The sequence below is a fragment of the Mus caroli genome, chromosome 3 (genome assembly GCF_900094665.2).
Source record: "Mus caroli chromosome 3, CAROLI_EIJ_v1.1, whole genome shotgun sequence".
NCBI lineage: Eukaryota > Metazoa > Chordata > Mammalia > Rodentia > Muridae > Mus > Mus caroli.
This window is the reverse complement of record NC_034572.1, coordinates 53,494,023-53,508,877: the sequence shown is the minus strand read 5'-3', so window position 1 is coordinate 53,508,877 and position 14,855 is coordinate 53,494,023.

The following is a 14,855-nucleotide window of genomic DNA, read 5'->3' as shown; positions in this document are numbered from 1 at the left end:
TTGCTAAACACATGAAACTCAAGAAGAACGAAGCCCAAAGTGTGAACACTTTGCTCCTTCTTAGAATTGGGAACAAAATATCCATGGAAGGAGTTACAGTGATACAGTTTAGAGCTGAGATGAAAGGATGGACCATCTAGAGACTGCCATATCTGGGGATCCATCCCATAATCAGCCTCCAAACGCTGTCACCATTGCATACACTAGCAAGATTTTGCTGAAAGGACCCAGATATAGCTGTCTCTTGTGAGACTGTGCCGGGTCCTAGCAAATACAGAAGTAGATGCTCACAATCAGCTATTGGATGGATCACAGGGGCCCCAATGGAGGAGCTAGAGAAAATAACCAAGGAGCTGAAGGGATCTGCAACCCTATAGGTGGAACAACAATATGTACTACCCAGTACTCCCCAGAGCTCATGTCTCTAGCTGCATACGTATCAGAAGATGGCCTAGTCGGCCATCAGTGGAAAGAGAGGCCCATTGGTTGTGCAAACTTTATCTGCCTCAGTACAGGGGAAAGCCAGGGCCAAGAAGTGGGAGTGGGGGCGGGAGTGGGTTGGTGGGGAGTGGGAGGGGCCTTTTGGGATAGCATTGGAAATGTAAATGAAATAAATACCTAATTAAAAAATAATCCACCGTATAACAAACTGAAAGAGAAAAAACATATGGTCATTTCTTCAGATGCAAAAATGGTGTTTTACAAAACCCAACAGATTATGGACAAAGTCCTAAAGTGACATACTTCAAAATAATATGTGACATTTACAGCAACTTAAATGAAGAGAAATTGGAAGCAGTTCCAGTAAAAGCAGAACCATGGCAAGGCTGTGTACTCCTCCATACCTATGCATACCATATACTACTTGAGGTCATGGCTAAAGCAGTGAGAGCACTGAAGACAGCCAAGGGGATGGGATTTGGAAAGGAGGAATTAAGTAGATCTTTATTTGCAGATATTATGCACATAACATATACAAATGACTCCCAAAAAATCTACCAGGAAACTCCTACAACCAACAAAAAGATTCTGCCAGATAGAAAATTAACTCTAAAATATCCATAACAGATGAACTAAGAAAGAAATCATGAAATCATGAAAACTACTCATTCCACAATAGCCTCAAATAATATAAAATATCATGGGGTGACTCTAGCCAAGCAAGGTTAAAGACTTAAAAGATAACACCTTAAAGTAACTGAAAAAGAAATTGGAAGAAGATGTCAGAATATGGAATGAAAAAAAAATACACGGAATAAAACACAATCTGAATGGGTGGTAATTTTATCCTTAGTGTGTATAGAACTCAGGGGTTATATACATACATATGTACAAACAATCTTGGCTATAGATACAGGGAGCAATCCTATTTTAAAGAAGTTAACAAGTAAGAGAAAACTAATGAAAGAACCATCCTATATCTTCTAGGATATCCTTCAGAATTTATTCAAAGAAACAACTAAAGCACATAAGATGTATATAGAGTCTATAATTAGTATAAATAAAATAATTTATACATCTTTTGTTTATTTGTACTGTACACATTTACATAGGTGTCTGCTGACTGGACTGGTTCACTTAGAAGAAATGAGTGTTGAATTGCACATTGTGAAAGGAAGCTTTCCAAATTTAACTGTCCCTCTGTAAGTTTAGACTCATGGTGAGTAAATGCAACTATTATAAAGGTCTAATCAAGCATTTAAACAAATGATAATATTCTTTCTAAGCTTTCTGAACAAGCTGGCTTCTATGATATATATCAAACGGGAAGCAAAGAAAGAGCCCCTCATATATATACAATATATATTAGAAGTAAGGCATTCTGGCCATGACACACAACATGAAGAAAGAAAATATCCATTTATTTTCATACAGAGAAGGGAATAAGAGAATCAATGCTGCTATTATATTTTTGAAAGTATAAATGATAATCATGAAATATAACAGGACATAAAATTACACCCCAGTGTAAAAGCTGCACACTAATTCTCATCAGTACACTCTTGCCAGTCACATGCATTTGTTTCCACTGAGGCCAACCAAAACTTGTATTAGTTACTGGCTAAAATATGACCTAAAGACAAACTAAACAACAAACAAACAAACAAACCAAACAAAAAACACTAGCTTATTATACTCCTACAAGACCCAGAATTAAGCAACATGGAATTAAATAGCACTATAGAGAACTCATGTGAGTCCAAGTAAGCACACTAATTTATAATTGATCTGGCCAGGCTACTGAACTTCATATTCTACAACACTTTCCAGAGATCTGGAATGTTTCTTTCAATGAACAGATATTCTAAATTTATCAAATATATAACTAACATGTCTCACATAAAGTCTTAATTTTTAGTAACTCAAGAATATTAATTGTTTTTGAAGTGCTTTAATGTTAAACACTGCCATTGTATTTCTGTTTCAGTTGCCAGTTTGCTGTAACACAGTAAGAGGGGTAACATATGCTTATGAAGATATTATGCTACAATAATCCAGGAGCTAGAAGTGCTATGCCCTAAATGTTTGCATGCAAACTATTTATAAAATACTCTATGAGGAGCTAGAAATATAGTTGGTGTGTGTGTGTGTGTGTGTGTGTGTGTGTGTGTATGTGTGTGTGTGTGTGGTGATTTTCAATAAAGTTATTTACATTTATTTAAAGTTAGTAGAGAATTCTGATCTTTCTTTTCTTTTGAGCTTCCAGAATACTACAAGGCTTTATGAGCAAACATTTTCTGTGAATTGTGGATGAAGAAAACAGTATTTAAAAGAATAATGGATTCTCAAAAAGAGACAACACCATGAGTGAGCTCAGACTCATAATTGATTGTAACAGGCATATTAGAAACATAAGGCTTAAATTGATACTTGTAAGACTTCAGAGAAATAAGCTGAGCTCACACACAAATGGCAATAAAGGCTGGACAAACTCATTGTTATTTAGTTACTGAAGGGACTATTAAAATGGCTTTGAAAAATTTTTCAGAAATGCCTTGAAAATATTTTAGGAAATACTAAAATTTACCATATTTTTTTCTATAAAAGAAGAAATAGTTACCCATGTTAAGTTAGGATATTTTTAAATTTGAAATGAGGCATTCATAGCATATTTATTACCTTAATCTTTTGGGTTTGGTTTTGGATTTCTGTGGATTACACCCAGGTGTGTACATGCCAAGAAATCACTCTTTCTGTTAGCTACATGTGGCCTATAGTAACTTTTCTGAAATAGTTACATAGTTGCACAGAGTTTGATCAATAAATGCCTTCTGCATACAAAACTCCAAACTCACAACACTGAAAAATCCATGCTCAATAAGTAATAACTCTATTTCCTTCTTTTAATTTGAGGTTTTTGTAGGTTCAATCTTGGGTCTTGCATATGCTAGTGAGACACTCAACCACCAAGCTACAGTTCTAGCTACTTTAGAACTGCTCCAGATGGGGTTGAATACAGGAGATGGCTAATTGATTTAATTATGAAGATGCCTCTTAGAAGGTAGCTTGTCCAGTAATGCTGTCTGAGAAACAGTAACATAAGGGCTTTGAACAAGAGACTACAATGTAGGCTGAACACTGTCAAAATAGTGAACTAAGAAAAATAGAATTGTCTTAAGGGGGACTTCCCTGAGGTATTGACAGTACCAGGATCAAGAGGGAAGGTGTCTCACAAACTTCTAGATAAGATCTACTTCACTGCCTTCCAGGGACTCTGATAACTATGGAAGTGACACACACGTGATTTGCCTTGTTTACACATGATCACAGAATCAATCAACAATTTTGTTGAGCATATAAAACATATTCCTCCAGGTTCTAGGTTTGAAAAATCATAATTAAAATTCTCAAATATATAGCCAAGAAGGACAAAACTCTATGGAAGTACAGACAGCTATTTCTTAGCCAAGTATTATAAAGTTTCATTAATTTAGAGATTTTTTTTATAAAAAAAAAACCCTGTAAGTTTACATTTATGAAGTAACTGCAAAATCTGCTATTAGATAGAGTTAAACTTACAGATAACTTTGTTTTATTATTGGAAACATGAGAAGAATGTTGGAAATTATTCAACAGTAATCAACACCAGTTGGTGGAGTAGATTAGTTTTAATTTGCATGAGATTTTTGTTTGCCTGGAGATTTGTATTTGAAAGAAGCAATTTTCAGGGTTAAAATACGAAAGCAATTGCAGTTGATTGTGTGTCTTCTGTTTGCTTGATAATGACTTTATTGCTGCCATCATCTTCTCCAAGCCTTATAAAGTTGCCTTATTGTTTTGATTATGCCCATTTGAATTTCCAGCAGAGTAGTTGAATTCTCATGGAAGAAGATGCCAGTGACCTTATTTGGTGACACAAATAATGGTGAAAATCTGAGCTGGAGGGTAATGTCCTTATGTGACCAAACAGTCCCTTAACAGGAGCTGACTTTACTGAGTCTTAATGAACTAGTGGGAAGGATAAGCTGCCAAGAGTCTGGGAAATTCTATCTGCCTAACTTTTGAGATTGTTTCATTAGATGTCACAAAAGTAACACGAATAAAACTTTGTGCTTTCTTTGTTATCCATCTAGCAAGACAGAAAAGATTCTTAAGATGATCTTACAGTGTAGTGAAAATGTTGCTTATTTTGTTTGTATGAAGTAAAGAATATTTTATTCTAGTAGCCCCAAGGTTTTCAATCACAGTCTGGTGACATTCCTTAGATTATGAAGAATCCATAGATAATTATGCTGTTGGAAAATGCTTCTCCACTGGACTGTGTACATATATGATGGTGTTCTGATTATTTAACAATAAAAACCAACCAAACAGACAAACACAAAGAAAAACAAAACTACCACCACCACCAACAACAACAACTGAAAAAGATCATCTTTTTTTCCAGATAAGTATCTCCATGACCTCCCCCCACATTCTCAATCATAGTTCCCAGAGATCTACATCTTCAACTCCATCCACAGACAGCAGATTACAACTTGAAATTTAGAGGTTGAAATCGCTACATAATGAAACACTATGTTTAGATCCTGTACATTTTTCCCATACAGTCCATATTTTCCCACTTTTTCAATAAGTAGAAGAGATGCCAAAGTCAATGTGGTTTCCTTAATTTCTCCAAAACACGCTACATTAAATCTACCTGTACTATAGTAAGCCAACTGGATTTAGTTTAGCTTTTGTGTCCTTCATCATTTTATTAAATCAATCTTCAAATTAAGGTATGTGCTTCAAGAGAAGGGTTTTATCGTTGTCAGTTCTCAATGGATTTTTTTTCATGCCTGAGTTGGTTTGTGACATAGAGTATGTTGTGATATACAAGAGGACACTATTTCCTGGGGTATGGTAGACATCCTTAAGAAAAGCATGAAGTCCAGCAGCTTAGGGTAACAGTCTTTCAGTAATTAACCACCCAACAATTAACAACAACAACAACAACAACAAAAAAAAAACCCACTAAGAAATCCAGAAACTTTCTTTTCTTTTTTCTTTTTTTTTTTTAATATTTTCCTCAATTACATTTCCAATGCTATCCCAAAAGTCCCCCATACCCTCCCCCCTACTTCCATACCCACCCATTCCCATTTTTTGGCCCTGGCATTCCCCTGTACTGGGGCATATAAAGTTTGCGTGTCCAATGGGCCTCTCTTTCCAGTGATGGCCGACTAGGCCATCTTTTGATACATATGCAGCTAGAGTCAAGAGCTCCTTTCTAAGACTTGCTATATTACCGAAGAGCAGTAGTGTGGACATGTTTTTAGAAATCTGTGATGTCATCCAACCACATTTCCTTTGTGATTATTCGAATTCCTTAATTTTTCTCCAGCCTTCGTTTGACAGAAAATTTAGGGCCAAATTCTTGAAATTATAGCAATTGCCATATAATGTTATGGCCAGCTCTCGTCCTACTTTATGGAATTTTATTTTTATTCACATTTCTTTAAGTTGTTTACCTTCTGAGAGTATAATCATTAACAAAGTACCTAAATTTTTTCTTAGAGAGGGTCGTTAAAACATAATAAATAAATTTGTTTCCCTCATTGCACTATGATGATGTTTGAAGAGGAAAATGATCTGATAAAGTAAGGAGAGAAAAATGAAGACCAAAGCAGGATGAAGGCAGATGGCACAGACCGGAACATTAAATGCATGAATTCCCTAGTTTTGTTTTGTTTCTCTTTCTATTGGTCTGATAAACACCATGACCTAAAGCAGGGAAAGAAAGCAGGTACTTAGCTTATACATCCATCATTGAAGGACGTTGAGAGTAGGAACTCAAGCAAGAATCTCAGGGCAGGAACTAAATCAAAGGCTGAAGAGGAACACTGCTAACCTATTCTCAGACTCACATTCAACTGTCTTTCTTACACCTCTAGGACCACACGCCCATGGTGGCACATGCCACACTGAACTTGGTCCTCACATGTTAATCATGTCTACAGTCTAGTCTAATGGAGGAATTTTCTCAACTAAGGTTCCTTTTCTCCACAGGATTCTAGTTTGTGGTATTGACAATCTAAGCAGCATACCAGTCTAGAAGGAGCAACTATTTTTTATGTGTTCCCATAACTTAAATCTATAATGCCCCATCTCTAGGAATTGAGAAACTGAATTTTTCTTCTTTACTATTTATCTATGTTATTTATCTCCAGTATATGCCATTTAGTTGTTTGTGTTTTAGTACCTACAAAATTTTAATTGCAATGTGCACATGTATAACATTGTGTACCTAATACATACTATAATCTCTCTCCCTCTCTCTCTCTCTCCTTCTCCCTCTCTCTCTCTCTCTCTCTCTCTCTCTCTCACACACACACACACACACACACACACACACCTGACAGACATCAGTTTTTCTTCTAGATTCCAGCTGCCTGCTTATCTTGTTTTTTGTTTAATTGGTAATGTTGAAGCAGAACTCTGTTTGCTCTACTCAGAATGTAAGCAGGATGTCATCTGCTGTCCCTCTCATAGCACTTAATTTCAATTACCATTAATTCCATGACAATTATTATATGCTGAAGTTGTGACTGGAGACAACTATTATGCCCTCTGCACTGTCGTTATGCCCTCTGCACTGTCCTGTGTGTTCACAGGATCCTTGTTACTTAAATCCTTTACTATAGCAGTAGCTTCATGAAGATAAGAAGATTTTGGTTTCTTACATAGCCCTTCAGCCTAGAAACAGGGAAGACACTGATTAGATATTCACAAATGATGCAGGAATGAATAAATGAAAACATACTTGGCATGTAGGGTTGCCTTTTTCTTCCAAAACTGGAAATTCATGTCCTCTCTGTTTCTGTGCTCTAGTAAGGGCAGGGTTTTGAATTTAGCTCAACTATAGTATCTTTAAATTATAATTTCTCCAAATTATAGTTTTTCAATATGGTACAAGAGTAGATTAACTGTAAGATTAAATGTCAAAGAACTTTTACATTTTACAAACAAGCTTTTCCACATTTATTACTCAATTAAAATAGTTAGCTTTTGAAAAAAGCCACATTCTCTTCTGTAGCTCTTATAAAGATATTTATTTCTGGTTTGAGAATGTTTTTATTTTTAGAGATATGTACAAATAGATGGAAATGCTGAAGAGTGTGTAAGAGAAGCAGAACTGAACTCTAACATGATCTTCAACATCTTTATCTATTCTATCGCATTTACTAGCAAGAAATTAATTAATTGCTTTTCAGTGTAGTCCCAAATTTAGGGACACATTTCATCTTTGAATGTCCTGTAAATTCCAGCATTTGTACTTATATCAATGTATATCAGAACTTCTTAATGTAGTATATAGCTTTTGGTAGGATCTCAAGAAAAACAAGTCTTTAAGAAGTTCATTCAGGAGGGAAAAATAAATGAAAATTGATATTTATAGCTGCAGGGGTTACAGTGACAAATGTTGGCATTTTGTAAGATAAGAAATCATAGTCCCTGGAGATTTTCCTGAAGGGACCCTGTTATAGCTGTCTCGTATGAGGCTATGCCAGTGCCTGGCAAATACAGAAGTGGATGTTCACAGTCATCTATAAGATGGCACACAGGGCCCCCAATGGGGAAGCTAGAGAAAGCACCCAAGGAGCTGAAGGGGTCTGCAACCCTATAGGTGGAACAACAATATGAACTAAACAGTACCCCCAGAGCTCATATCTCCAGCTGCATTTGTAGCAGAAGATGGCCTAGTCAGCCATCACAGGGAGGAGAGGCCCCTTAGAGGGAACTTTTGGGATAGCATTTGAAATGTATATAAAGAAAATATCTAATAAAAAATAGAAAAAAATATAAAAAAAGACAAAAAAAAAAGAAGAAGAAGAAAGAAATCATAGTCCCCTCCAATACCATTCCTAGCCCAGTGCATTCAGCCAGAGTTTCTCCCCTGGTCAGACTTTCTTTGATGGTTACAAGAAGAGGGGAGAGAGCAGGAGGACAACACCCATTTCCTCTAGGTTTGGGGAGGTTGGAGTTAGGTTGAATGTGGACACAGATGAAGCACAGCCTCTCCTAATAGGTGTGCTGTGCAGGTGCATTCAACCACAGTCTCTCACAGTGCAGGCTCAATGCAGAAAGATTATCCAAGACCAGAGGCTCCTACACTGCCCAGACCCTTAGCTCTTGGGAAGAAGTTTACACATAAGCAATCAAGTCAGAACAACAAAGAACTGATCCCCATAGGGCTGACTTCACAGTTTTAAACTTTATAATATCTAATATCTAACACCTGATCAATTAGTACAATGTATCTCATCATTTAGATTAAACTATCACATTATTAAATTAGTAGATACAGAGAAAACATTTGATAAAATTTTCTGGATCAAAACTTTCAACAAAATGAGATTTTTTTTTTTTAACATGAGAAGGGGATTTTTGGGAAAGCCACAACTGTAATTGTATTTTTATACACAGGATTTTCTTCAATGCTTATTTCTACTAAATTATTTAACCTCATAATTAGCAATAATTATTAGTCATTTAAATTTATGATTAATAATAACATTAAATTATTCTTCTAAATGTTATTTTTAGTAAGAATAATGTTTATTAAACTTATTGGATACTCTTAGACTTTAATCTTTCATCATCCTGTCATAGAATCACTGTCTATGTTAGATACCAATGAGTAGTGAGCCAGTTCAATTGTCATAGTAAACTAGAAATTCTTTCAGTGGTAGTTGGGGATGAAATTGTGTTGTGCTTCATGGCTTCAGAATCTTCCAGGTTTCGCCCTCTTCCCTAAGGTTAATCTGGAGTTTATCTCCAAACCTTCTGAGGGAGGAAGAGAGAATGAAAGAGAGTAAGGTGGAAAAATGCGTAGCTCCAGAAGTTATATACATAAATTTCACTTATACTTCATTGCTCATTCCTCCATCACATGCTGTATACTTACTGTAGTTCTAGTTGATTAATCCACTCTAGTCCACTCTAATCTAATTAATAACCAACCCATTGATCTGGATTCTGGAATGAAAGACACTCATGTGCAGCCTTATTTTTAATGTTTCTCAATCAGCTCAATGCCTTGGCCACTTCCAATATTCCATGCTGCTGATGCCTCCCCTCTCATACTTCTTAGTTATTACTACTCTAGACCCAATGGTGGGGGCACCTGGGGTCTCTCTTTCCCGGCTCTTAAATGATTGTATGTAACATAATACAAGCATTAAATAAAATCCACAACAACTTACTTGCAAAAGAAATAATTTGCTATTATGCAAATGGTTTGGAATACCTAGATGCAACTCACAGATCACATGAAGCTCAAGAGGAAGTAAGACCAAAGAGTGGATACTTCAGTCTTACCTAGAAGGGGTAACAAAATAATCAAGGAAAGTAGAGGGTACAAGGGCCTTTGGAGGAAGAAAAGAGGGCAGGTGGAAAAAGAGGGGAAGAATCACATAGGGGAGGAGATGGTGGAGACATACAGGGACCCCAATGGAGGAGTTAGAGGAAGGACTGGAAAAGCTGAAGGGGCCTTATCTGGCATCAATGGGAGAGTAGGCCCTTGGTCCCTTGGTCGTGTGAATGCTTGATGTCCCAGGGTAGAGGAATGCTAGGAAGTGATGGGTGGGTTGGGGAGCACCTTCATAGAAGCAGGGTAAGGGGGATGGGATAGGTGGTTTGCAGAGGGGAAACCGGGAAAGGGGGTAACCTTTGAAATGTAAATAAATAAAATATCCATTTTTAAAAAATCTTCACAGATCTAAAGTAACAGAAGCAGCTGTATTGTAAACCAGCAGTCAGAAAGATACTAAGGGAGGAGATAAAGAGATTAGGATTGATGATCATAGGTCAAGATAACACTCAGCTAAGTTTTTTGTTTGTTTGTTTATGCTTACAAAAGCATGTCCTTGGCAGCCCTCAGACTGGAATTATAAGGAAGATCCATACTTAGGACTGCATGCTACCTTTTGATCAGAGTTTGGAAGAATTGAAAACAGCTCCCAACATTCTTATAGGGATGTTAAATGAATCTGGTTTTGGACATTACAGAGAAATTAATGAATGAAGAAAGATTTATGTATGTATTTGTTTGCTCTGGCTTTCTTAACAGAGTATCACAAACTGTCACTTGAAAATCAGCATATATATATATATATATATATATATATATATATATATATATATATATATATAATTTTTTTTCCATAGAGTGCTCATGACTTCAAGAACAAAGTTATTTGGTGCTTAGGGTTACTTTCTGGAAGTTACTTTCTTTATTAAACATAAAAATAGATCTCTTAGTTACAATCTTATATGGCTTCTGCTCTATGAATATGTGCAGAAAAAGAAAGAAGGGAGTGGGAAGAATTGACAATGGGAGAGAGACTGTGGTGGAGGAGAAGAAGCAAGTAAACAAGAGAATGCTCTTTCTTATAAGAAAACTTGTCTTGTTGGATCAACAGGCTATGCTTATAACCTCATTTAACCTCAGTTATTTCCCCAAAGGTTCCATCTCCAATTATAGTGATATTGGAGGCTAGAGTTTCAACACTGTTAAATCCATAACAGAGTAATAAAATCCCAAGTGGACTTCTCAATACAGCAGTTTTATTCAACTTTGTTAATTTTTCAGATTCACTCAAATTGTCATCCTTGCTTATTTATAAATTTTGCTGAATTTTTTCACTTTGCCCTATACGTGCTTTTTAAACTTAAAGCAATTACCACTCATCAGTTTGACTACTAGCTATATTCAGTTGTCTAGAAATTATTTTTCCTTTGTCAGTATTTGATCTCTCCTAGGCATACAGTGTAGGTTTTACAGGTCATCGTTTGTAAAGTCAGTTAATATTTATCTGCTACCCTTAGAGCTATTCTTCATTTGCTAACTGTGTAGTATCAACAATCAATGATAAGGCTTCTGAATGATGACAAATTCATCAAGGAAAATGAGATCTTAAGGGTCCTCACTAATCTGTTTAATATAAGCAGAGGGTGTCATCCACAATATGCAATTTTAGCATAAAGGCTATATTAATCTAAAGTCACATGACAATCTGCAAGTTCAGGAAGGCCATGATGATTTCATTCTTCTGAAAACCAGAAATAAATCTCCTTGTGAAAGAAACTGACTTAGTCAGGGTTCTCTCAAGTCACAGAACTTATGGAATGTCTCTATTTATTAAGGGGATTTATTGTAATGACTTACAGTCTATAGTCCAACTAACCCAACAATGGGCAGTTGTGAATAAAAAGGCAAAGGATCTAGTAGTTGCTCAGTCCCATGAGGTTAGTTGTTTGAGTTGGTCTTCTGTAGAAGAAGGTTCTGACAGATGTGCTGACAAGAAAGTATAGGCAATCAAAGAGTGACTATTTCTTCTTTCAATGTCCTTATGTAGGCTTCCAGCAGGTGTGGTTCAGATTAAGGTGTGTGTAGCACCACACCTGGGTTTAAAACTTGCTTTGTTCCAGGCTGATCTTGAACTCAGAGATCTGCTTACCTCAGTCTCCTAGAATTAAAGGTGTGTACTACCTTTCATGGGCCTAAGATTTTCATGGCCACTATGCCTCAAGATCTCCATAACAAGATCCATGTCAGAAACCTGTCTTCCATTCCTCAAGATCTGTTCTGGAGTTCATTCTAGATATAATCAAGTTGACAACTAGGAATAGCAGTCACAGATGCCTACCCATGATGGAGAGTAAACATGAAGAAAAGTCTACACAGAGACTCTATTAAAGTGATTTATCTTCCTTTACTGTTGCTAGACATTTAAAATATTTTAATGAAGTTTATTTTCTTTACTTAACATAGTATATTAATGGGCATATGGATTCTCAGTCTTCATTTCCATGTTGGGCTCACCAAGTATGTGTAAAAAGCCTACGTGTAGTTCTCTTACTATTTGATTTAAGGTCAAGTTTATTCTCAGATTGGGCTGGAGACCCTGAGAGTAAAGAAATAAAATTATGCTTCCCAATGGCCAGTTCCTCTTTTCTAGACTACACTAAATTTATTTTATTATATAGACTCTTACCCAGATTGGGAGAGAATCACTGATCCATCGGACTACTCCTCCTCCTCCTCCTCCTATTACTACTACTACTACAACACACCACAAGAAATCTATATATGTATATACATACATATAAACATAATAGAAACTACTGCAATAATTCTTAGATATATTATCAGTACAAATGCTAATAATATTTATAATTTATAAACATTCTGTAAACTTGGAGGTGGACATATGTTTTGGAGGTGTACATGACTCAACACTCTACAATGTTTTGACAAATGGTTACGAGTTGGTAGCTTAATACAAATTTAGTGTATAGAATAACATAAACTAGAAGGCTGTGCTCTTTCCTAAAATTCCAGGAGTACATGCCCTGGCTATTCTCAGCTCGTAGAAGCTGCCACATTCCCTGACTCATAATTTCATTTTTCTTTGCAGGCAGCCTCACTGCATCACAGATCCTACAGTTTATCTGACTCATCAAACTGCAGAAAGGTTCTCCACATTTTAGTAATTAAACAATTACATTGGATAGAAGCTTTAACTTGATGATAACCTCAATATCCCCATGCCATGTTAGATAATATTCAGAAATTTCAAAGATTAGGACATGGATAACTTCAGAAAACTGTATTCTGTATGGTCTACTGGGCCAATGTTATTTCAGACCCATAGTTGAAGACAGATTTGGAGTTCAGTGAGTATTACTACTTTTCCAGGACCTGATGATGGTGTCCTCCTCAATATAAGCAATCTGATACACTCCAGACAAAAGAAGACTCTCTGTCATGGCTCCATTCACTGCTGTGCCTTTTACCTGCCCCACCATTCTCATTGCAAGCTGTAGCTCATCCCATGAGAGCTGCAGAACTTGAAGAGGTGATTTTCTTAAATGATTATTTTAACTCTGTCATGCCATAGTACTAGGTAGTTCTTCCTTTGTGTCTTCCCCCAACCCTTCCCCCAACCCCACACACACAAAGAAAAAAAAAACATAAACGTTCTACTAGTATTAGAATTCTTTAAATGCATTGACATAAACATTTATGTAAGTGGCGAGTCAACCAGATGACTAAACTAAAATATAGCCCAGTTGTTTCCTGACATATATGCCCCAAACTAATAATCTTACATCAACTTCAGGCAAAACAATAAATAGATCCTAAGTTTTCTAAGAAAGGTGATGCTTTTTGTCTATTGCTGTTACTTGGGTTTATTTTGTTCTAACCAAACAGGTTTTTAAAACTACACTTCTGGATTTATATGAAACTAAATTCTTACAAAATGTGTTTACTAAATTAGCAAGAATTGCTTTCTGTTACATGAAACTTGAAAAAAAACTGAGCCAGTAACTCTTCAATATGTTAAATATTGTGAACATTTTTTATCTAGGAACATTCAGTCTTTCCATGTGATAATAATTCTGTCAGATAATTTCTTTTTGCCTTTATATGTTGAAAAGCTGTTTACCACTGCATTAGATGATCTAATATGTCACTTCTTTTTATTTTCTGGCTTGTAACTACATTGGCTAAACCAAAGGAGAAAAATAACAAATAATTTGGTCTATAGTGTGACAAATGTAAAATAGACTGGAGTCAGAATGTAATGCAGGAGACAACAGAGTCTATTGCAATTTGTTTTCACATCTATAAACTTTCTAAAATATTTTATTGTGACAAATAAGGGAGATATAATAAAAATACATACAAAAATCATGCATTCAGTACTAGATATATATCTGATAGTTTTGAGAAATTATTTTACTTGAATTTTAAAATATTTATTTATTTTTATGTTAACTACATATATATCTTGCCAAAATGTGTATCATCTGTGTATCTGATGTCAATGTGGTCAGAATAGACTATTGGGTCCCTTGGAACTGAGCTATATGTAGTTGGAAGCTGGCATCAGAGTACTATGAACCCAGGTCCTTTGTAAGAATAGCAAGTGTTCTTGATTGCTGAGTTGTATCTATAACCCCTTATTATGATTATTTATAATATAAAGATAGTAAATTTGGATGATATCAAAATTTGGAGGACTATTCATCTGATTTAGCATATGTATTAAACATTTGTGATCTTGCAAGGAACAAAGTATAATGCTAGAATATAAGACTACAATATCAAAAAACTCTCTAATGGTTGGGGGTATAAAAATTACTTATTTTTTAGAAAGATTTCTACTTTGGGACAAAATAACTATGAGCTAACAGGTTTTCTAATTATCTAACAGAGCTTAAGAGCTTTTGATTACATTATTATCTCTCTTAGTCTGTGCCAAATGAAGTATCCATTGATCTAGAAGGCCGGAAAGAAGCCAGACTGTGATGTCGTTTCTAAATATTTACAATCAGTAATTCCACATGTTGGCTTTGATATT